General features: G+C 38.2%; 1 protein-coding gene across 4 annotated transcripts in view; it reads right to left on the reverse strand.

Annotated features, from left to right (window-relative positions):
- PDGFC (platelet derived growth factor C) overlaps positions 1-24,374 on the reverse strand; it is a 201,348-nt gene that overhangs the window by 145,860 nt on the left and 31,114 nt on the right. The window lies entirely within an intron of this gene.

Consider the following 24,374-nt stretch of genomic DNA (forward strand, 5'->3'; position numbering starts at 1 on the left):
AGAAGGAGAAAGAAAAAGAAAGAGAGAGGAAAGAAGGAAGGAAGGAAGGAAGGAGAAGTGGAGAAGAGAAGGGAAGGAAAGGAAAGGAAGAAAAGAGGAAAGAAAGAGAAAGAGGAAGAAAGGAGAAAGGAAAGAAAAAGAAAAGAAAGGAAAAGAAAAGAGACAAACACTGGAATAGAAAGAAGGCTTGATCGCCAAGGGACGAGATGTGTCCAGTGTAATGCCCAAATGTTTAAACTCAAAGTGGCAATGTAAACTAATCTGGGCCAATGGAAACATCTGGGAATGAGGGGAGCACTGGGAAGTTGGGTCAAAAAAGAAGAACAAAGAAGAAAGGATGAGAGCATGAGATGGGCACATCACAGTCATTCTGGAAGTGAGAAACATGCCAAGCAATTCCACCCACGCTTACCAATGCCTTTGTACAGGCGTTGCCTCCTCCTGCCTGAATTACTCTGTGGTCTCCTACCTGCCCACTCCACTCTTTGCTTTTGCTCCTGACCACCCATTGTCTCTTCTTCACCCAGAAGCCAGATGACTTTTTCAAAAATATCAGATCATTACATTTCCCAGTAAAACCCTCAAAAATTGTCTTATCCCTGTTAGCTTACAATCCAAACTCCTGACCGTAGCCACAAAGCTGCACTACATGATGTGGCCCTTTGCCAACCTTCCAAACCGATTTGTCCCTCACTGGTTCCCCTGCAGCCACACAGGCCTAATTTCTACCCCTTTAACAGGCTAGGCTAGACCCTATTCAGTGTCTTTATACGTCCAGTTCTCTCGGCCTAGAAACTCTTGCCTTCCCACCATCCATGTCTCCAGCCAGATGCAACACTCTCCCCTGCCCATCACATCTAAACCCATCCTCCCACCGCCTCTCATTCCCTAATGCACTCCTCTCCTCTCTTTCATCTTGCTTCCTTTTACTCAAAGCAGCTAGTATTATCTAAAGACATATTTTGGTTTTTTTTCTTGTATGTGTGTACACATGTACATGTGCATGTGTGTGTGTGCACCGGGTGTCTTTCTGTTTATTATCTTTCTCCTGGACTACAATGCAAACTCTAGAAAGGATTCAACCTTTGTCATTTACTTTTCCATTCCTAGGGCCAAGAACAATGCCTGGCCCTCTCAGAAAAAAATATTTAAAAATTAAAGGCAATAAAGAGTGATTGAGAGGACCTAAGAAAAGGATAAGCCCAGAGGAGGGCAACTAAATGAGAAGGCAGGTAGAAACCCTGGTTGAAACAGTGACCTACTCATTGAAATCTAAATAAGAGACAAATATGAGATAACCCAGGAGTGAGCGTTCAAAGGACAAGTGGAGTATTAGAATACTGAGGGAAAAAATGTTAATAGCTTCCGATTGAAATTGAAGCCCTGGAGGAACCAAGTACAGTACTGCTACTCCCAAGAAATGGAGAGGAGACTTTCATTACACAAGAAAGCAAGGACAGTAAAATCAGCCTCAGCAACTGAGTAGCTGAGCACAGCATGTCCTTTTTGCCTTAGGGTGCCCAGCATACAAAAGAAGTGCAATCAATTGCTATTAAAGGGGCTAACAAACCAGGGTGTCACCATTGCCAGAGCTGTGGGTCAACTATGGAACCATCCAATATCAACATTACAGGAGTCTTCGTAAGTCACCTAAGTCCTTCCTTCAATCCCTCTCACGGCCAAGCATCTGTTGAGCACCTCACAACTTTGAAGACACAGTTAATTCCACATTAGTACTTGATTCTCCAGAAACCCGCTACAGAAAGCTACCTCCTCCTTCCAATCCTGCAATAAATGTTACACGCAGCCTTCTGGACACAGGGTCCTCTGGTTTCTAAAGTAGTGACAGGTCTTCATTTTAGGGATTTCATACCACTTCTGGAAGAAAAGGCTATCACAGCAAACCTACAGAAAAGAGATGCAGGGCAAGTAGAGCTTCCAGGGCTCTCTAGCCGTGCATCTAAGCAAACACAACTTTCTGAAGTTAAGCATGTAAGACAGTGAAAATGTCTCATAAGAGAAGCAATCTCCTGTAAATGAAGAATCCTTTCTAATGACCCCCTAAGGTGTTAAAAAGATTTTGCTACCAAAGCTGAAATGAATAAACAAAAACAAATTTCCCAGGATAGGGAGAGAGATTCATTCACATTCCTTTTTCTTTTTTTTTTTTTTTTTTTTTTTAAAGTAAACTCTACCCCCAATGTGGAGCTCGAACTCATGACTCTGAGATCAAGAATCACATACATGCTCAACTGACTGAGCCAGGCACCCCCGATTCACATTAGGTCTTAATAAAAACTCATTTCTCTTAGATGGCTTCTAAGCTTCAAAGATGACCTACAGGTACCATCCCACTGTAGATTTCTCTTCAGTTAGCCAGCATTATCCAAAAGAAATTTCTGGGATATAGCAATAACTGCACTCTCTATAGGCACTAGCCGTTTGTGATAATAGACCTGAAAGTGACTACAGCAATGGAGGAAATGAATTTTTAATTTAATCTAAATTTTATTTAATTTCAATCCATTTAAATTTGCATAAGCACATGTGCATAGTGACCATTAGACCATAGCTCCAGTCTTAGCACTCACTGATAGTAACTAGTATAAAAGAAATGATACTATTTCCCGCTGTCCCACTAACCTAGAAGGATAGTTAGAATAACATATTATTTCTAAAGTATTAGATAATAAACATTATTACTGAAGACCCCTTATTTCACTCATAAATGTTTAGCTGTTTGACCTTCAATATTTCTTTTAATTTCGCTGGACCTCAGCTACCTTAATAGTAAAATAAATAATTGCACATTAGTGAAACATTTGATACCTTAAGGTCTTTTCCATCTCAAATATATATGATTTAAATCATCACGGGTCACACTTTAAAAGCGGTACTCTTCATATATAATTAATATGCCTAAGATGTCACTGACTTTGAGAACATCACAGCTTTGAAGAAAAAAGAAAGCAGTCATTAAATGTATTCAAATTATAAGGTATATTACAACTTCAGCAAATGGAAAATTATAAAAATTGAGCCTCTAAGAATCAAGGAAATATAAATGTTCACTAATGGTGTAATAAATTATAATACCATCAGTCAGTTTTGTTGTTATATTCGTTGGTATTAAGTTATAATCAGATGGTACTCATAAGAAAATAAGTACAGAAAGATCATACTAACCCATGCCAGTTATGTTTGACGAAAGTAACAAATAATGTACACAATAAACGTATAAAAGTACAATTGAAAATGTCTCCAATAGCAAGGCCTACCCATTGTATTTTTTTTAATAATGGTTTACGTTAAAGTTAGTCCTGAAGAATGGCATTTACCAATGATGAAATACCAAATGGAGCTCTAAATTTCCTAGGTTTTTACATAAAAAAGCACCTAAGAATGGATTACAGGTTGTAGTAATGAAAATTCCAATCATAAAATTCCAGAGACTACTTACTATCTTTTTGGCTTTGTAAAATCTTTGTTCAAAATGTCCCATCATTGGGGTGCATGGGTGACTCAGTCAGTTAAGCACCCAACTCTTGATTTTGCCTCAGGTCATGATCTCAAGGTCATGATCTCAGGGTCCTGAGATCAAGCCCTCCCCGCACACTGTCAGACATTGCACTCAGTGAATCATCTGCTTAGAACTCTCTCCCTCTGTCTCTATCCTTCCCCAACCACCCGCTGGCTTGTGCCTAGGCTTTCTCTCTCTCTCTCTATCAAAATGGGTAAATGAATAAAACGTCGCAAAATACGTGCATTTTGTTTTTTTAGAAATAAGTCATGAGACTAAAAGAATTACAGAGTAATTGATTTCTTCCTTACAGAAAGTGTAAGTTTATGGGGAAAATTAACATATACTCATAAAAAAAATGTAATTATTCATTATACCTATCTGTAGCTCACATTCTGCCACAATTACAGTGTACCATTAAAAAAGGTTAGAAATAGTTATATACCAGCTAGAACTAAATGAGGACTATTTTAAATTTATGAAACAAACTCAATGCTCTGTGAGCCTTAAAAAACAAAAACAAAAACAAAAACAGCTAAGAAAATTAGCTCAAAAACAATAAAAAGAAAATAACCACACTATCCAATTTTACCCAGTGAAGAGACTTTGAAACACAGGACTGGATGTGGTTACTAATTATTTTTAAATACTTTTAATTACCAGCACTAAAGGGAAATGCTACAGAAAGCCATTAATTTGTAAGTAAACAAAGAAGTAGTTTCAAAAAAACTCAAAAGCCATTTTCTTCAAGCCATCATTTTAAAAGAAATAAAAAGGCAAAGATCTTTTTCTGAATGTCATTCAATGTCATTAGAAAGACCAACAATCACTACTCATTCTTTTAAAATAACTTATTAAATAACTTATTAGTTCTTGAAAAAGGACAATGTGACACAAACCCACACTCCAACAGACATAACATCTAATCAGTCAGCAAATATTTATTCCTCATTTATGCAAGAAACAGAGGACAAAGAGCTGAGAAAAAGATAATTTCTTGCGATTCTGCACTGCACGGTCCAGAGAAAGATTCAGGACAGAAAAGCAGGAAAGCTGGATGGGGGGGGAGGGGTGCTGGAGAACCGATGGGGCACACTGACAGCTGGGCAGTGGGGCAGGGAAAATGAAAGAAAAGATGTGCAGTGGGGAAATGCTGATGCTTATTCCTAAAGAGAAATGCTGCAACCCCCACGCCTAGTTACAGCGCTCGAAATATTATTCTTTCAAGGATCCGTTAATACTCCACCCCAGCCAAGCAGCCTAGCCTTACATGCCTTGAACAGCTACTGAATAAACGTTGGCCAAATGAATAGTCATTTTTTCTTTCCTCTCTGCAAAGCTGGTCCTTATAAAAGGTTGAGACTTCATTAGCGTGCAGTCAAGTATCTATTCACGACTCGCTGAACAGTCTGAACCCAGTTTGCACTCCTGAATTCGGGACCCTTCTTTTGGTGTAAAAATCAGTACCCACGTCTTCACCAGTCATTTACTGAGACCTGTGGTATAGCAGTCATTCTCTTACTGGCTAGGTACACTGAAGTGGGTATATAACTAGTTCTGATCACTCTCTGATGCCCAACTCTTTTTTTTTTTTTTTTTTAAGATTTATTTATTTATGAGTAAATGAGAGAAAGAGAGAGTAGGGCAGAGGGAAAGGGAGAGAAATCCTAAAGCAGGCTACCCTGTGAGCACGGAGCCTGACACGTGGCTCAATCCCAGGATCCTGAGATCCTGACCTAAGCAGAAACCAAGTGTTGACACGTAACCAGCTGAGCTACCAAGACGCCCCTGTTCCAAACTTCCATATGTATCTACAGATGTCTGACAGACACCTTCACTTTAACATAACTAAACAAGCTCTTTATTTTTTCCAATAATCTACTTCTCCCCTGATCATCTTTCTCTTAGTAAAAGGGACCACTGCCCCTATCATACACACAGTTGTATAAAGCAATAACAACAACAAAACTGCAAGTTCTTAAACTCCAGCAGGAAGGAAAAAATTGTAAATAAACCTTATCTAAAGTAACAAGAAAAATACCACCAAATAGTGATATGGTGATATGAGCTATGAAGAGTATTAAAATGGTGGCACATGACAGAGACACGGCGAGTCTGTGGTGATCACAGAAGTGTCTGAGTTCTGACTCCCCCAGAAGTAGACCTTGGGAAAGGATTTAGGTGCAAAAAGTTCGGTTGGGAAGACTGGAGAAACATCAGTAGGAAGTGGGGACTGAGACTCGGAGATTAAGTAGCCATTACAGGGCTCCGTACCAGGACAGCTAAGCAACTTCGGTTGCTTAACACTGTAAGCAACTTCGGTTAATCCCACTGGGTCAACTTTGGGACCAGTGAACATAAGCCCAGTGGCAGATGCGGCGTAGATGCTGGAATCTAAATGGAAAGAAGCATCTGGGGTAAAAGGTTTTGTCAGAAGAAATTCCTAGAACAAGATTAAGCTCAGCGTACTTAGGGAGGCTCAGCTGGATAGGATGTATGGTACAAAGAGGGACACAGGGAAAACCAGGTCACAAAAGCAGATAAAGGCCAGATTACTGAGGGCTCTGAAGCCACAATAAAATTCCTGGACTTAATCACGCTGGGAAGACAAAAGTGGGAAGAATGGGTTTGGCAGGCTCTTACCTACATCTGTAAAAGATGACACTGGGACAAATGAAGAGTGGGATCGGGAGGGGACACGAGGAATGCAGGACACCGCCGCAGCGACAGTAGATGTGAATGAAGAAAGCTCACCTACTGACCCCGCCTGGGTGGCTCAGTCAGTTAAGAGTCTGCCTTCGGCTCAGGTCATGATCCCAAAGTCTTGGGATCGAGCCCCCGTCAGGTTCCCGGCTCAGCGGAGAGTCAGCTTCTCCCTCTGCCTCTCGCCCAGCTCGTGCTCCCTCTCCCTCTCTCTCAAATAAATAAAATCTTAAAAAAAAAATCCTTCATACTTTCCTCATTAGTGAGTGTGTGTATATATGGTAGAGGCAGTGGTCCTTCTGACCAACGAGGAAGATAACTAGGTAGGAAGTATATTTGTGAGAAAAAGAAGTTTCCTTTAGCTAGATTAATATTAAGAATCCTAGCAGATATCTGCAGATAGATGAATACACAAGTTTGGAATCAGAGACACATCAGAACCAGAGACAGATATAAGGAAATCATCTACATATATACAGCACTAGAAGGCAAGAGATTAGCTTAAGGGCAGTAATATACATAAAGAAGAATTGGGCCCCCAAAACGGCTTTTACACTGCAAATAACATATCTGTCAATAACCTTTTATTGTATCACAGTAAAATATACCTCAGTAGTCACAACCAAATCACTCTTTCATTCATTCATTCAATATTTATTGAATTTAAAAATACACTTAGGGCCTCACACTGAGAACTGCAAGAATTAAAAATATACCATATATTAATCCTCATTTTTAGAGACTCAGGGTCTACAAATCCTTACAGATTAAAGACTAACTGTGGTAATTGTTCTGAGAGAGATACAGAGAAAGAACCATGGAAACTTAGGAGAAAGATTATTTCCACCTGGCAAAATCATAAAAGGTTTTGAATGGAAAATAACATTTAAGCAGAGGCTTAAGGCCTTTTCAGATTTGTAGGACTTGCTCTGTAAACACTTCAGAAATAAATGTATTTCAAGAGTAAGAGATTTAAAGAACAAAACCACAGAGATGAGACATTGGAGGGAGGATAATTCTGGAGTTCGTTAAATAGTTCAATTTGCTAGATGGTAAAATACATGAATGGGATAGGTGGTAAGTATTTCTAGAATACCAAATTTATGAAATACTTCACTAAAGTATTCCATATAAGAAAATAATTCACTTTCCATGATACCAAACATATATTAGGTTGGGTTTAAGAAAAAAAAAAATGTGGGGTGCCTGGGTGGCTCAGTGGGTTAAAGCCTCTGCCTTGGGCTCAGGTCATGATCCCAGGGTCCTGGGATCGAGCCCCGCGTCGGGCTCTCTGCTCAGTGGGGAGCCTGCTTCCCTTCCTCTCTCTCTGTATGCCTCTCTGCCTACTTGTGTCTACTACTCCTGTCTGTCCAATGGATACATAAAATCTTTAAAAAAAAATTGTAAAAGTCATAACTGCATTTCATTTCAATTTTATAGAATGCTGTTTTCCATTGTACCATGAACAATCATTTTGCACTTAGAAATTCACTTCTCACTTCTACCGTCCATTCTGGTTATCTTTTTCCTTATTTAATCATTTCATAGCACCCTTTCCACTATCCAGCTTGACTTTTAAAAGCTGAAAACTCATACATTATAAACTAGTCAGTATAAAGGAAAAGAAAAAGACCAGGGCTCAATAAGGAGGAGATGAAATACAGGCTCCTAAGAGTAAACAGGGGTGCTGGGGCAGGGGAGGTGGGGCATGGAGAGGGGGGTGGGGTTAGAGACTTTGGGGAGGGTATGTGATATGGTGAATACCGTGAAGTGTGTAAGCCTGACGATTCACAGACCTGTGCCCCAGGGCAAATAATACATTATATGTTAATAAAAATAATTAATGAAACAAAAAGAAGAGTAAATAGAACCAGGGAACATGCTGGTGAGAAGGACAACTGAGCCACAAATGGCCAGTGGAAGGGATGGGCAAAGTCACAGGCTGCAAAGAGATAGTTCACCCAGTTGCATGCTCTAAACTCATTCCTTCACATAGCATTCATTTTTTTTTTAAGATTTTATTTATTTATTTGGGAGACGGAGATCACAAGTAGGCAGCGAAGCAGGCAGAGAGAGAGGGTGAAGCAGGCTCCCTGCTTAGCAGAGAGCCCGATGCGGGGCTTGATCCCAGGACCTGGGATCATGACCTGAGCCGAAGGCAGAGGCTTAACCCACTGAGCCACCCAGGTGCTCCACATTCATTTTTTTAAAACTAACTTCTATGCCCAACATGGGGCTTGAATCCACAATCCCAAGAACAAGAATCACATTAGATAACCTTCATTTTAAACCCATCAGTTCGGTTTCTTTTTCATCATTCCTTAAATAGACTATGAGAAACATCCTTTTATGGTGGCCTTTAAAGACTTTTTCATACCCAGCTCCTAAAAAACATAATTTAACCATAAAGGACTTTCTGAAAAACACTACTCACAACGCATTCCCCTTTTTCAAAATCATTTGCTCGTCATAAGAATAAACTTTATAACTACTGATGAACCAAGTGTTTATCTCTATGGAGGTTCTCGAGAGGACTGTCATCCTAACAATGCATGATTACGTGTACAAGAGAGCTAAACAAAAGAAGATGAAAACACAACAAGGCAAAGAAATGATAAACGCAAAAACGTGCAGGAACTCTATCCAAAATACAGAATGAGTAGAAGCAATTGCAATAAACGAATCCATGAGGAGAAATTTAGGAGTATCACCTAGAAAAAACAGATAAGAAAGCAGTGACTCTCCTGTACAGACAGCATTATAGACCCTCAAAATCTGGAAAATCTTAGTTCAAAAAAAATGTGCAAAATGGCAACCCAAAGGAGCTAAAACATATAAGTCAGCCCAGCCTCTGTAAAGTGACTGAATAAAAATAAAAATACCATGTAAATAATACCCTAATCTAACACATAAATATCTGTGTACTACCGAAGGAAATTTATCATTGTTCAAAACTTAGAAAGTATGAAAATATTATACATTCTATGTCTCAAGCCATCTAGGTAAGATCCCAGTTGAGGGAGCAGAAAGAAGAAAATGTAAATAAAGGGGGGAAAAGTTTATAAAAATAATTTTATAGTAAATAAAAATCAATTTTTCATTGGAAGTAGAACTGCTCTCCAGTTTAAAAAAAAAAAAAAACTGATTTTGCCTCATGACATCTGCACATATAATTCTGATTCTTCCAGCCTTCTGGAAAGCTTTAAAATACAAAAGAATTATCCAAAGGGACACAATTTTTCCTCTTCCCCCTCCTCCCCTCCTACAATGAATGATTTACTGTTCAATAAAGGTTAACTTAGGTCAGCTTAAAAAAGAAAGAAAGAAAGAAAGAAAGAAAGAAAGAAAGAGAGAGATGAGGGGGAGCTAGTGCTCATCCTTTATGCAAAGCAGAATAGAAAATATCCCCTGGTTATTTATCCTGCAGTGACTTAGAGATATTAGGAATGGTTGGTAACATTTTTAAGAACTTGATTTCACATCAAGCGACCTCTCCTACTTTCCAAGGACTCTTTTAAGCTATCTGTGTTGACAGGACTGAACTTGCAGTGTCCTGAGAAGTGCACAGCACTGTTCGGAAGGCCCACACAAGTAGAAATGTTGAAAAAAACTCTGGGTTCACAGATGGTAACATGCCAGATGCTAGAACACGAAATGGGTTGTCATTTGATTTTAGGTTGAAACTAAATGAACTTGGTTACTAAATGAATTCATTTGTCATTAGACTCACGTTTCCAACCTCCCGAAAGCCCACTAGAATTTTTTACCTCACCAGTTTAAGCCTCTGTGTGAATACTGGCCAACTTAACATATACTGGATGTACATATGTCTTAAAAGAGGACTTGAAGAAAAATTTCATTTTAAGAAAGAATCTGGTGCAAAAGCATTTTTAACTAAAAATATTCCATATAGCTTACCCCTACAGCTGTATGACATTTTTTGGCAGACAAAGGGAAAAAGAGTTTCAGGCACTGAGAAGACAAAATTGTGGCAGAATCATCAAATTGGGGGAACTGACAGGATTTCTGAAGAGCTGAACTTAAGATATCTAAAGTGGATGAATGAAGCGGCTCTACAATATTCGAGCTCGATTAATGAAGGATTTGTAGAATAGGAAATCCTATTACTAGATGGGGTGGGGGGAGGGGGGAAACAATGTACCAAAAAAATTGCTTACATCTTCCTTAAAAGAAACTTTATGTAAATAAGACATTACCACAATAGTCATAGAATTGTAAACAAAGGCGAAATCTCATTATAAAGTTGAGACTCCTTGTAACAAAGACTACAGTTAAGAATCTGGGTTGATATTTTTATTACACATGAAATTCAGCCTCACTTCTTTCCACTCATTGCCTTATTACTGCTTCTAATTTCCCTGCCCAATAATCTCTTAACTGTATTTTAACTTTCTTTCTCTGTTACCTATGGGGAAGGGGCTGCTAAGTGTGGAATGCAACGAAGTTGTTCCGAATAGACAAAATTGACAAGAACTGTGAACATAAAGGATGTGACTGCCTCAGAATTCTGACCTTTAGAACTTGAAACGAGATGTATGACTCAGGTCCCCAGTACATGTGAACTGTTTTGTATTCTGGATAAGATGGCAAATATTTCCTGTTGTTAAAACATTTTTAGATTATCTTCCCAAGACAAATGTAGGGCTTCTGAAAAGATAACCTCACAATGACCATAAAAAGATTGTTAAGGGTGCTTCTAAGCTACAGCACAAAGAGTATTAGATTTCCAGTGAAAGGAACCCTTAAGTTCCAGGCAGAGATTCATGAAGGCTGAAGTTGCCTCTGATCACATCAACCTCTTCGGTTAGTGCATATGCCGTAGGACACCTGACAATCACAGGGGCAGGCTGGCTCTGGCGGAGGAGGGTCAGTAGTGATTCTTTTTCATTGCTATCCAAGAAAAATGTCCCAAGGTAATCTTGAAGCACATCACACCTTCCCTGCTTCCTGGCCCTTACTCCCTAGACTGTTCCACTCCCATGAAATCTTGAACCACCCAGACATTCACTATGCTAACTATCCCCTTAAACTGAAGTGGAGAAGTTTATTCAGAATTATGGTTTATACTTAGCAGTGAAACATATCTTCGTAGTTTTTTTAAATATTACATTTATAGGAATTTTTTTTTTTTTTACTATATCTGCTGAACACAAAACTCTCAGGTAATACAGTTGGGTTTTGATTTTTTTTTTAAACGTTCTTTCCCCTGAAAATTGGTCCATATATTCGTCATAGAAAGTATATTACGGCAACGTTTAAAAAGCACTTGTAACACCTGGTCATGAAAAATACAGTATATAATTTGGTTTAGAAATAGCTCAAGGTTTTAGAAAATGTATAAATAAGAGAAATGAGAGGGTATATTTACTTAATAATGTAATGCTAATTTAATCTATTATTAGGAGCTTTTAATATGCCAAAGAGTCTGTTTTGAGCAGGAGTCAAACTGTGTTAAATCGGACTTCACATTTTCCTGCAATTTACATTTCGAAGGGCAACATTTAAAAAAATTATAAATGAATGCACTTAGGTTTAGCTTTCAGGTATCCAGGCAAGCATAATATTTACTTTATCCCGTTAAAGGGAGTGAACCCAGAAATGGCACACTGTATTTGCACTCAAAGGGTGAAGAAGAAAGTGTGGAACGAGTTAATATTTGATCATAATCATCACTTGGTAGACTTAGTCAGGCCTGCCACTTCATATCCTACAGTATGACCCTGGGAAAGTTCCATAACTTCTCTTGAGTCCAACCTGCCTCACCTGCGCAAGAAGGTTTGCTAACTCATGAGTTTGCTTGAAGACCTAAATGACAGAAGAAATGAACTTCTGGCCCATAGTCCGCATCACTAGATATTAGTCCTGTAGCCTTCTCATACAACAGCAGCATTCATGTATTTTATAAAAGATTAAAACCCACTGTAGTAGATTCTTATTTTGCATGGATTCCATATTTGCTAGTTTGCCTAGTGGCTAAAAGTCATTTGTAACCCCAAATCAATAAGCAGCACTTTTGTGGTCATTCGTGGACAAGGGCACATGCAGAGCTGTAAAAACTTGGAGTCGTTCAAGGCACTCATTGCCAGCTTACGTCGAACAAGAGAACGCTCTGCCTAATTGTTTCAGCTCTCGCCACTGTAAAAAAGGGGTCCTTTCCGCTGTGCACTTAGTGCCAGGTTTTTTGCATTTTTGTCTCTTCTGTTGGTGATTTCACTGTTTAAAAGGCCCCAAACATACCCTGAAGTGCTGTCTAATGTTCCCAAGCACAAAAAGAATATAATGTGCCTTGTTAGATAAGCTTCATTCAGGCATGAGTTACAGCGCTTTTGGTGGTGAATTCCGCGTTAATGACTCAACAATATACATTAAATACGGTGTCCCTAAACAGAAATACACACAAGCTAATCTATTTATCAGTTGATAAAAATGGGATTAACAGTTCAAAGAAACCTGATCCTCCTGTATTTGCCCTAGTAGCAATGGTGCAGTATTTACTAATTCACGAATCCCATGTTTGTAATGACTTCATAGAAGGTAACTATCATGAGTAGTAAGACTGTGTATGTTGGATTTATGTTAAACAATGGCAACACACAATTAAAAAACACAAGTCTCTGCTCTTAAAGAAATTCACATGCCAGGCACTCATTTGGTAAAACTTTAAAATGCAAGCTCACAATCATTAGAATAGAAATATGATCAGCCAGATGTAATTACAAATCAGTACCTTTTCTTTTCCTGTTATGCAAAAAACATAAACATGGGGTCACTGGAGATTAATATTAAAATATAGCTTAACCACTCTTTTTTTTTTTGGCTGGAGTTAACTAATGCCAAAAATGCCCAGCTTTTCTGTTAACTATATGACTTCCTATCACAGTCTGATACATCCATAAATGCCTACCTATCATCTCCAAAGTCTGAGTTTCAGAAGTATCAGTCTTTAGCTTGTCCAGGATGTGAACTGTTTCCCTTGAGTATTTGAACTTCAAGCCTTGACTGCATCTCAAGAATAAGACACAGCTTGGAGACAGGAGAACCTCTGAAAGGCAATTTCCACCACACTTCAGGTCCTTCTCTTCCCACAACCTCCATCCCCCGACCCTGAGTCACTGCTTACCAAGAGAGGGGAAGTAACTAATAATACTCTGTTTTGTTGTGGGGGTTTTTGCGTTTTCATTTTAATCACCACATGCTCATAGGAGCTAATACTCTTAACTGGTCCAACAAATGACTTACTGTGCTTGCTGTGTCCAAAACAACAACAACAAAACCAGCTTCCACCTTTTCTCCTTGATCTACCAGTGCCAGCTCTCAGCTTTTTGTTCTTTATTCCATCCTTTGGTATAATAAACAAAGAAAGGCAGAGAATGTGTCCATTGTTCACTTCATCATTCTGCACACTTCTCTGACTCCTTCTATGCCTCCTTCTGTGACCTCAGGGCGCTGACCTTGACAGTCTACCAGATCAGGCTCTCTTGCCCTCCAGCATCTAGCTGGGTTTGGTCAACAGGAGGCTCTGGTTGAAGTTCAAAGGACAAAAGGAGAGAAAGGTTGAGTCCTTTATTTCCTCTACTCCCTGTGTCACTTAAGTCCTAGAGTGCATTTACTTTCTAGTCCTCTTCCAAACACCTGTTCTTAATGACACTCCCAGTATGATTCAGGGACCCCTTGGTGGTCCCAAGGCCCTTCCAACAGGTCCATGAGATGGCAACAGACTGAATGCAGAAGCAGAAATAGAAATCCAGCAGGACACCTCGGTGGCTCAGCTGGTTAAGTGTCTGACTCTTGGTTTCAGCTCAGGTCATGATCTCAGGGTAGGGAGATCGAGCCCCACATCAGGCTCTGTGGTCAGTGAGGAGTCTGCTTGTCCCTCCCCCTCTGCTCTTCCCACTCCACCCCCTCAAATAAAGAAAGGAATAAAATCTTAAGAAATAAATGAACATTCAGCTCTCTTCCATTATATGAGACACTAAGGAAATTTGCAAAAGTATAAAACGGGGTGCCTGGGTGGCTTAGTCGATTTTGTAACTGACTCTTGATTTCAGCTCAGGTCATGGTCTCATTCTCTCTCTCTCTAAAATAACTAAGAAAAAAATAAATAAATGTAAAACAATTCCACCATTATCAATAAAGTTCTTAGAAAAACATGTTGTTGGTTTTTTTTTGTTTTTTTGGTTTTTTTTAAATAAAATCATGTTATTTAGGTTAACATGTATGGGTATATTGTTACTTTTAAAGTTTCTTCATCATTAAATTTCAATCTGTTTCTCCTTCCAAACCCCTTTGAAAGGCCCACCATTCCGACTTGATCGCTAAAACAGTTTAGGCCTTAGAGACCCAGTTATGGAAATGATAACTCCATTTTGTTATCAGGTTCAAGCCCTGTCCTCAAAAACAACTGCCTGTGGCTCTGTATTTGACAATTATTGCATGATGGCCCAAACTTTAGCAAAGCTATTACTCTGGTTAGTGCTGGGATTTCAGTTCTTTTTGTTATATGCCTTATCAGTCATGGAAGACGAGAGAGGTAAAAGGATATTTTTGATCCAAAAGCAGGTTTAGAAAGTTGCAGTCTGAAGAGGGTATATGATAAATTCAGTGGCCTTGCTGAACTTCATTTAGCACTTCAACAAACCAGTCTGGGCTCAGTTTATATATTATCATAATAATTTTAATTATGAAATTTTTGTTAACAAAAATAAAACCTATCAAATGAAAAGAACCTTTGTTCAGGACACCTACGTGGCTCAGTCAGTTGAGTGTCCACCTTTGGCTTGGGTCATGATCCCAGAATCCTGGGCTCGAGTCCAACGTGAGACTCCTTGCTCAGCAGGGAGCTTGCCTCTCCCTCTCCCTGCTCGTGCTCTCTTTCTCTCTCGCTCTCTCACAAATAGACGAATAAAATCTAAAAAAAAAAAAAAAAAAAAAAAGAGGGGCACCTGGGTGGCTCAGTGGGTTGAGGCCTCTGCCTTTAGCTCAGGTCATGATCACAGGGTCCTGGGATCGAGCCCCACATGGGGCTCCCTCCCTCTCTCTCTCTCTGCCTGCCTCTCTGCCTACTTGTGATCTCTGTCTGCCAAATAAATAAATAAAATCTTTTAAAAAAGCAAAAAAGAACCTCTGCTATTGTCTTCAGGAGCAATCAAGGAAAGAAGAAATTGCAGAATAGGAATTAAAAGGAATAGGAGCATCACAAGAAGAAAATAATGTTCTTGACTTGTATTTAATATCCACGGTATTTTATTACTTAGAGAAACAATCATATTATAAAGGGCATGTGCCATATTATTCCATTTTTGTGAAAATAGAAATGTAAATACATACAATAAAAAAGATGGATGGTTACACACCAAAATTTAACCTGAATGAACATGCAGCCAAGATTCATGGAAGGAAGGAGAGGCACATAACACAGCATAAAAGATCTCGGGAAGGCTTCATGGACAGGGCAATGCAGAACCACAGGCCAGAATTAAAGCCATCGCAATGACAAAGGGTTTACCAGAAAGACAGCATAGCACATGCAGAGCTGTGAGAAGGCATGATGTTTCAAGTCTGCAGTTTGTTTCACGTGGAAAGACCATGAGGTAAAAGGAGGGGCTGAAGGTGGTAGACTCTGAAAGACTAGATTAAAAGCTCTGAAAGTCATGCTAAGAGACTTGGATTTTATCAAAAAACAAAGGGGAGGTGTTGGAAGTGATAGAATAGTTAGATATGAGCAGGGAATGGGACTTTCTGACCATTAAAAAGATAAAAATCAAGAAACTGCCAACCACCCCTAGAACACAAATGGCTGGAAAAAACCCTGGGGAGCATGCATGGGCCCTTCCCTATAACTGCTGCTCTACAGTAACCTATAGTTACATTAGAATATATTTACATTGTGGTTTACACACACACACACACACGCATATGCACACACACACATACACACATGGGGGATGGATGCCATGACAGTTCTGACAAGCACCATCCAGGGCCAAAAACTTCCCCTTCCACTAATTGGAGGAGTCCCTTAGATGACTGGAGACAACCTCAGCAGAAGACTGAGGAGCATTCCCTGCCCTATCTATGACCCCAAACTTATGCAAACATAAAAACAAAAGACATCCCTAATCCTAGTGCAGTTGCCAAGGCCACCGGGCATGCCCACTCCCCCATCTTGAAAGTGTACTTTCCCTTTAACTGCTAGTAAGCTCTTGCTTACTTGAGAGTTTGGTTCTGAATTATTTCTTGGTTTCTTAAAAAACCGAGGTTGGCACAGAGGAAGGGAAGGGACCCCCCCCATCCACCCCCACCCCTACCCCTGCCCAATGAAGAGGAATTTTAAGAGATGGATTTTTCTGACAGCAGCGTAGAAGCAGCACAGAATAAACTACATGAATGGAAAGAGAATGGCAAATTAGAGACCAATGAGACTGTGATGTCTAAAATGCAAGCTGCAGCAGAGGTAATGGAAAGCAATACTTAAGGCATAGCTAGGAAGAAGAAATGAGATCTTGGAAAGCATTTAAAAATAAGGATAGAGACGGCAATGAGGAATTCAGATTTCCAATTTAAACAATCTGGTGAAAAGTGTTATTATTCCCTTTGTTACAGACTGAATGTTCGTTTCCCCCAAAATTCATATACTGAAAGCTAACCTCCAATGTGATTTTATCAGGAGGTGGGCCCTTAGAGACAGACAGTATTCATGCCCTATGAGAGTTCCTGTGTCCTTCTGCCATGTGTGGTTTTGGTGGGAAGATGCAGACCCTCACCAGATACAGAACTTTGCACGCGCTTGATCTTGCACTTCACAGCCTCCAGAACTGGAAGAAATGAATGTTCGTGTAAGCTACCTGGGCTGTGGTGCTTGTTACAGAAGCACAGATGGACTAAGACACTTCTATACGATGTAACTTTTAAGAAGAAGTAAGTATGGGAGTTAAGAGCACTTTTGAATACACTGAAATTGAGGTATTAAGGAAATATCCAAGGAGCTATGACCAGCAGTCATTTAGATATTTGGGTCTGAATGACAAAAGCAAGGTGTACACAGGAAATACAGATCTGAAAACTAGCAATAAATACACGGTTATTGAAGCCACGATCGTGGAAGGATATTTCCCAAGAAAAGGTTACAGTAAAAGAGGAGGCTCAAAGATGCAATACTTAGAGACATCATCACTTAAAGCTTTTGATTCTTGTTTATCAAGAACTAGTATGCCTAAGCTTCTGTATGGAGCTGAACAAAGAGCTACCGTCTTACCGTCGCAAACCCAATATGAGCTATTTCTTCCGCCTATCACTACAATAAAACCTAAAGAGAAGAATCCAAGAAATCACCTATAGAGTTTCAAATAAAAAGGCACAATCACCTATTGAAAGGTGGTGGGCAAAATTCCTTTTAACGTATACGAAATCTCTGAATAATCTTCTGAATTTTCTGTAACCCCACAATCTCTAATATTTTTGGAAAGTCAAATTTCTTTCTGTAGCAATTTTATTCCTGTTGGAGAAAAAAAAAAAAGTCGCTTAAGGCAACGTTCTAGAGAATAATGAAGGAATATAAGAGCCATAAAGCTGCTAGAGCAGGCAGTTATGTGGACATGAGCAGGAGAGAAAGGAGGATTGCAGATGGGAAATTGCCAGAGACCACCCAGTCTCTGTCCAGAGACCACCTGAACCTCTTACACCACTCCCTTTTGTGGTTTAGCACAACTGGGTAAGCAAAAGATACAGGTTGCAAGGACATGCTCAACTTTGGAGCGTGTGCACCTCAGGGAAACCCTGTTGGCTAGTAACCCCAAATCTGTTATAACAACATAACATCATCTGCATTGTGGTTTTGCCCTTCCCCGCTCCCACCCTGGGTGTCCTCGAGGCACTCATGGGAAGGTGGCAAACAGGAACCTGTATAAAAGTTCGGAGGGGAGGAAACCAGGGCACCTCCAAAGGGTGATTTAATAAAGACAAAATGGGAAGAAGGAGACAAAGCAGGTCTCCATTAGAATAAAAAAACAAAAAACAATGCCAAATTCAGCGAGATGATACCCACCCCAGGGCCAGCCTCCTCCTGCTTCTCTGGAGTGTAATCTCGCTTTGCTAAATAAAACATTTTTTCGCTTTAACTCTCTACCGACTCTCTCAAATGAATTCCTTCTTTTGAGAAGACTAGAATGAAGGAATTTTACAATTCACTACGTGGTAACAAAACCAGGACCTGAAAATGCTTCTAAACTTTAATTCTCTAATTAAAATTAATACACTATGTTTATTAATTATAAATTAATATATTATATTTGCATATCAGGTTGGCAAAAATTAAAGGCATTATACCAAAGTAAAATGGCACTCTTACATAGTTCTTATGAAAAGACATTTTTATAACTCTTTCAAAGCAATAAGGTAATAAATATGAACATATTGAGAAAAGCAAAATTTTGATTCAGTAATTCAACTTTCTAGGAAGTCATTCGAATGAAATAAATAGAAAAAATATCTATCTAAAGACTAACCGAAGTATTCATTGTATAGTAGTGTATAAAAGTCAAATTTAAAAAAAAAAGTCAAGTTTAAAATAATCTTAAAGTCCAGCAATATGGCACCTCTTAAACCAGATTTCACTGGTAGGAAACCTATGAAGTAGTTAAGAATGGTATGATCACTGTTTCTTAATCAGAGATTTATGATCTTGAGATCCCCACAACTTTATATAAAAACTTCTATATGCATTCCTATGGGGGAAAGAAAGACGTTCTACAGATTTCTGTAGAATATTAATGTTATAACACAAAAGATTTTAAGAATCACTGGTAATGACAAGCAAGTATTTATACAAAGGACATATTATGTAGAGTGAAAAACGCAGGTTAAAAAATAACATATCCTTTCATCTGTTAATGGACATGTGGATGGTAGATATGGATATGCTTCCCCATCTTGGCTATTGTAAATAATGTTGCAATAAACATAAGGGTGTTAACTAATATTTTATAATATATTATTAGTGTTTTTATTTCTTTAGGTAAACAGCCAGTAGTGGATTTACCAGGTCAAATGGTATTTCTATTCTTAATTTTTTGAGATATCTCCATACTGCTTTTCACAGTGGATGTACATTCCCACCAACAGAGCACAAGAGTTCCTTTTTCTCCATATCCTTGCCAATTTCTTGCCTTTTTGATTGCAGTCATTCTGACAGGTAAAAGGTGGTATCTCACAGTGGTTCTGATTTGCATTTCCCTAATGATTAATGAGGTTGAGCCTCTTTTCATGTGTCTGTTGGCCATCTGTATGTTCTTTGGAAAAATGTCCATTCAGGTCCTCTGCCCATATTTAACTGGATTATAATTTTTTTGCTGTAAAGTTATACAAGTTCTTTATGTATTTTGGATATTGTCAGAAGTGCCCATTGACAGATAAAGAAAGAAGACGTGGTATATGTATATGTAAGCACATATACATACCATGGAGTATAACTCAGCCATAAAAAAGATGAGGTCTTGCCATTTGTGACAAGATAGGTATACCTAGAGGGTATTGTCCTAAGTGAAATAAGTCAGAGAAAGACAAATATCATATGATTTCACATAAATGTGGAATCTAAAAAATAAATAAATAAACAAAAAGCAGAAACAGACCCATAAATATAGAGAACAAACCTATGGTGACTAGGGGGAAGGGAAATAGGGGGAGACTGGCAATATGGGTGAAGGGCAGTGGGAGATACAGATTTCCACTTACAGAACGAGCAAGTTACAGCAATCAAAGGTAGAGGGAATACAGTCAAGGGTATTATAATAGTGTTGTATAGTGACAGATGGTAGCTACACTGTGGCTAACACAGCATAACCTATAAACTTGCCAAATCACTATGTTGTATGTGTGAAACACATGTAACATTGTGTGTCAACTATACCTCAATTAGAAAAATAACATACATGTGAGATCACATTTTTGTAAAAAATAATTTGAAATGCATAAATAGGAATAGGTAGAAAAGTTATAAACACTGTAACAAAGTATTAAAAGCAGTTATTGCAAATAAATTTTAGACAGTTTTATTCAAAAGAAAAAAATCTGGAAATTATAGATGACATAAGTAAACTATTAACATAGCTATAGTTTATTTGATGATACTTTTTGCTGCTTAGAAAAATATTCTAGACACTAGAATAGATATAATGGGTTTTAAATGTTGAAATCAAATTTGATTTGAGGTAATGACTGCATTACTATCAAATACTAGATTTTCTTTCTTTTTTCTTTTAATATTTATTTATTTGACAGAGAGTGAGAGAGCTCACAAGCATGGGGAGCAGCAGGCAAAGTGAGAGGGGGAAGCAGGCTTTCTGCTGAACAGGGAGTCAGATGTGGGGCTCAGTCCCAGGACTCCAGGACCATGACCCAGGCCAAAGTCAGACACTTAAGTAATTGAGCCACCTAGATGCCCCCAAATATTACATTTTCTTTTAAGTAAATATCAAAACAAATACAAAATACACCCTTCAGGATCTGGGATTTGTTATTAGGTACTGCCCACAAATTTACCCAAAGCCTTCCTTTCAGGCTTTGGATGAATAAAGTCTAGGCCTACATAATTAATTAAAGATCATTTGATATTTAATTTATATATCATTTATATATCATTTAGACTCAAAGATACACCAAGTCACACACACTACTCAACCTCCACTGTGGTTACTACATCACCACTTAAAGTTACATTTGTTTTCTGGTTCCAAATATTGTCTTAACTTACATTACACAATAAACAACATGTGCATAAACTTGTAATATCATGACATTATGAACAATGTGAATTCACTAGAGAAGTAACTCAATGAGTCATATATAGAAACAAGAAATAACAAGCAAGCTCAACCCTACATGAAAGAAAAACCCTCTAATCAGCAAGGTCTTATTCTCACTTACTGGATCTTCTTTCATAAACCCAAAAAACAAAATTAGGCTCATAAAAGAAGCCTTGAAAAGATGAGTCTGTACAAACCTCATACATAAGAAAAGATGTTTTTCATTTACGTGGCAATGAGGAGTTCACTTCAGAGTTGTCTTATGAGCCAAATGAAATATAGGAAGAACATGTGTTATCATTATATATTTAAATTGGAGCCTTTTAAAATAAAATACCTTTCAAAAATATGTTGAACATCAATGTATCTTCAGAAGAAATGGAACTAATACGTCCTTCTAAGAAACACTAATTTTAGGCACTCATTATGGAATAATTTTGATTGCTAACTCTGACCTTTCCACTAGAAACTTCACTTCTTAGCTATTACCCGTATGATATAGCACTGTTAACACTGATCCCAGTTTCATGTTGACAGAAAACAGAATAAAGATGGAACTGCTGCTGAGGTTTACAACGTATAAAGCTGTTAGTGACTTACTGGAAAGAAAGCAGCTGACTGGAAACTGGTAGACAACTGCAGTTGCTCTGCAAGAGAACTTTCGAGAAGCGCTGTTCCCTACTTATAATCACATGCATGCATTTTCTCATTTCCTCGTTATAACAAGAACAATTAACAATTCAGATAGTCACTTCACAGAGGAAAGAGCAATGTAAAGAACTAAAAATACACATTTAAAGAGTCAAATTACTGATTTGCAGTCACTGAACTACAGTAGAAACGATGTTATTATTGCATCAAATCAATTATTTTCGAGTGTGAAGATAGCCTTTCCATCCTAAGTAAGTACTTCAGTATATATTCCCAGGAACCCTGAACAAGTTCAAAAAGTACGCACTTAATCCAGGGAGACTTAAGCTGGTCTTCCTTAAGATTTTGGAATCACATCATGTCTATGCTAGCAAAATGAATGCTCTAAATGTAGGATGAAAAAACATATTCAACGTTATGAACAGCTGATTTTAGCCATTCAACAAATATTTAACACTGTAAACAAGAAAAATAAACCACTGAGGGAAAAACAGAAACAAAGAATCTCTGCCTTTTGGAGACCCCACTGCATTAAAAGAGCTAAAAGTTCTAATTAAGACGGAAAAGTGCTCAGTACTATGAGAATAAACTCCAGGCCCACAAAAGCCAGAACAGGTATCTCTTTGTACCCTGGTCTACACCCCAGACAGGAGGTTCTCAAAGTGTGCTCTAGAAACCTCTGGGAGTCTGTCCACAAGACCTTTATGGGGGTCTGTGAGATCAAAGCTATTTTCCCATAAGTATGCTGTTAAGTTTTACTGAGATTACTTAATATGTGACATCACAGTCAAGTAAGCACAGAAGCAGATATGATAATTCATCTCTCTTCCAACAAGGCAGACACTAAAAAGATTTTCAAAAAAATGTGAAACAATGCCATTCTTCTTACTAATTGTTTTTACTCTGGAAAACATAATTATTTTCTTCATAAATCATGTTAATGTTAGTATGTTTATCACTGCTACTCCTAAATGAATTTGTTATTTCTAAATGAATAAATACATTTATACTTCCTCAGTTTTAATTTCTAATAGAAGTACTAATAAATATAACCACATAAACAAAAGCTCTTTGGCATCTTCAGTTGTCTTCACAAGTATAAAAGGATCTTGAGACCAAGAAGACTGAGGACAAAGGGCCTAACACAGGGTTGGTTCGCAAGGAATACTGAATAGTGAATTAACAAGGAGGGCTATACTAATGTAAGGATTAATGAGCCAGGATCTGAAGGGATGGACAGAGGTCTTTGACATCAGTGAAAGACGAGTTTATAAATAGTGCTGCTCAAAACGTTTTCTAAGTAGTTAAACAACTTCTAGAAAATGACTAAAAATGAAGTTGTTCTCTTACAAATAAGAAAATGGATGAGGGCCAAAAGCCATGAAAAATCAATGCCTCTCAACAGACTCTACTCTGTCGTGCTAGAGAAAATCTTGGACTGAAAGCTGGATAACCAATCTTTCACAGGAATACTGTGCTAAGGAAAAGAGGACAGCTTATCATGAGCTCTACCATTTTCTAGAGTTAATCATTTTGAAAATGTAATTATGCTCCATGTTAATTTTATTTGCTATTAAAAAATAATGTCAAATCAAAACAAAACGGGGAACCCGGTTGCTTCAGTCAGAGGGGTGTTCAACTCTTAACGTTGAGGTCCTGAGCTTGAGCTACATGTTGGATGTGGAGATTACTTAAAAATAAAATCTTTAAAAACAAAACATAATGTCCAATATGTGTTTGCTCAACGATTTTTTTTAATTTACTTTTTTAAAAGTTTTTTGTTTTTTTGTGTTTTGTTTTTGTTTTCATTTTTTCAAATTCTTTTTGAGAAAATGTGTGTACCTGCAGGAACAGAGGAGAGGCAGAGGGAGAGAATCATAAGCTCCATGCTCAGTGCAAAGATCCACATGGGGCTCGATTTCATGACTCTGAGATCATGACCTGATCCAAAATCCAAAATCAAGCAGCAGATGCTTAGTTGACTGAGCCACCCAGGTGCCCCTCAATGATGTTTTCTAAAACTACTCACCCATTACCCTTCTTTCAACTTTCAGATTGGTTAATAATTTTTTGGATATGTGAAGGCATGAAACTCTTCATCAAAGACAAATTTCGAAGCTGCTTAAGTGATAAAAGAAGATACCATATATACCCTAAAGAAAACTAAAAATTGAACAGAAACAGAGGTTAACTTAAAAACAAAAAAACAAAAAAGACTTGTACTTTTTATATAAAACCCTTCATACGTTCCTGGATGACTTATTAATGGATAAAGGCAAGTATAACAAAATCATTTCTAACACTATATGAAAGGGAGCCAGCTGTGAAATCATTCTTCTGTATGATATCAAAAATATACACTTGAGCACCTAGCCTTGTGGTCCGCCTAAAGGCCAGAGGGGAAACCCCTTGTTGACCATAAAAGGGCTGCCTGCATGTTCTCAGTGGAAAGTATACAGGATCTTATTTACACAAGTATAAATACATGCCATTCCTTTGTGCTCACAGGCACTCCTGAAGGCCATCCAGAATAGGAGGGTCCACCGGCTCAATGCAAACAGGATTCAAAAAGTCTGTGACACTTCCCAACATCGAATGCACTTTATTTTTCTAGCTTATCTTCTTTCACGATAAAAATATCTACAAAGCATAAGATCACTATCCTTTAACAGGTGGCA

The sequence above is a fragment of the Mustela lutreola genome, chromosome 1 (genome assembly GCF_030435805.1).
Source record: "Mustela lutreola isolate mMusLut2 chromosome 1, mMusLut2.pri, whole genome shotgun sequence".
Taxonomy (NCBI): domain Eukaryota; kingdom Metazoa; phylum Chordata; class Mammalia; order Carnivora; family Mustelidae; genus Mustela; species Mustela lutreola.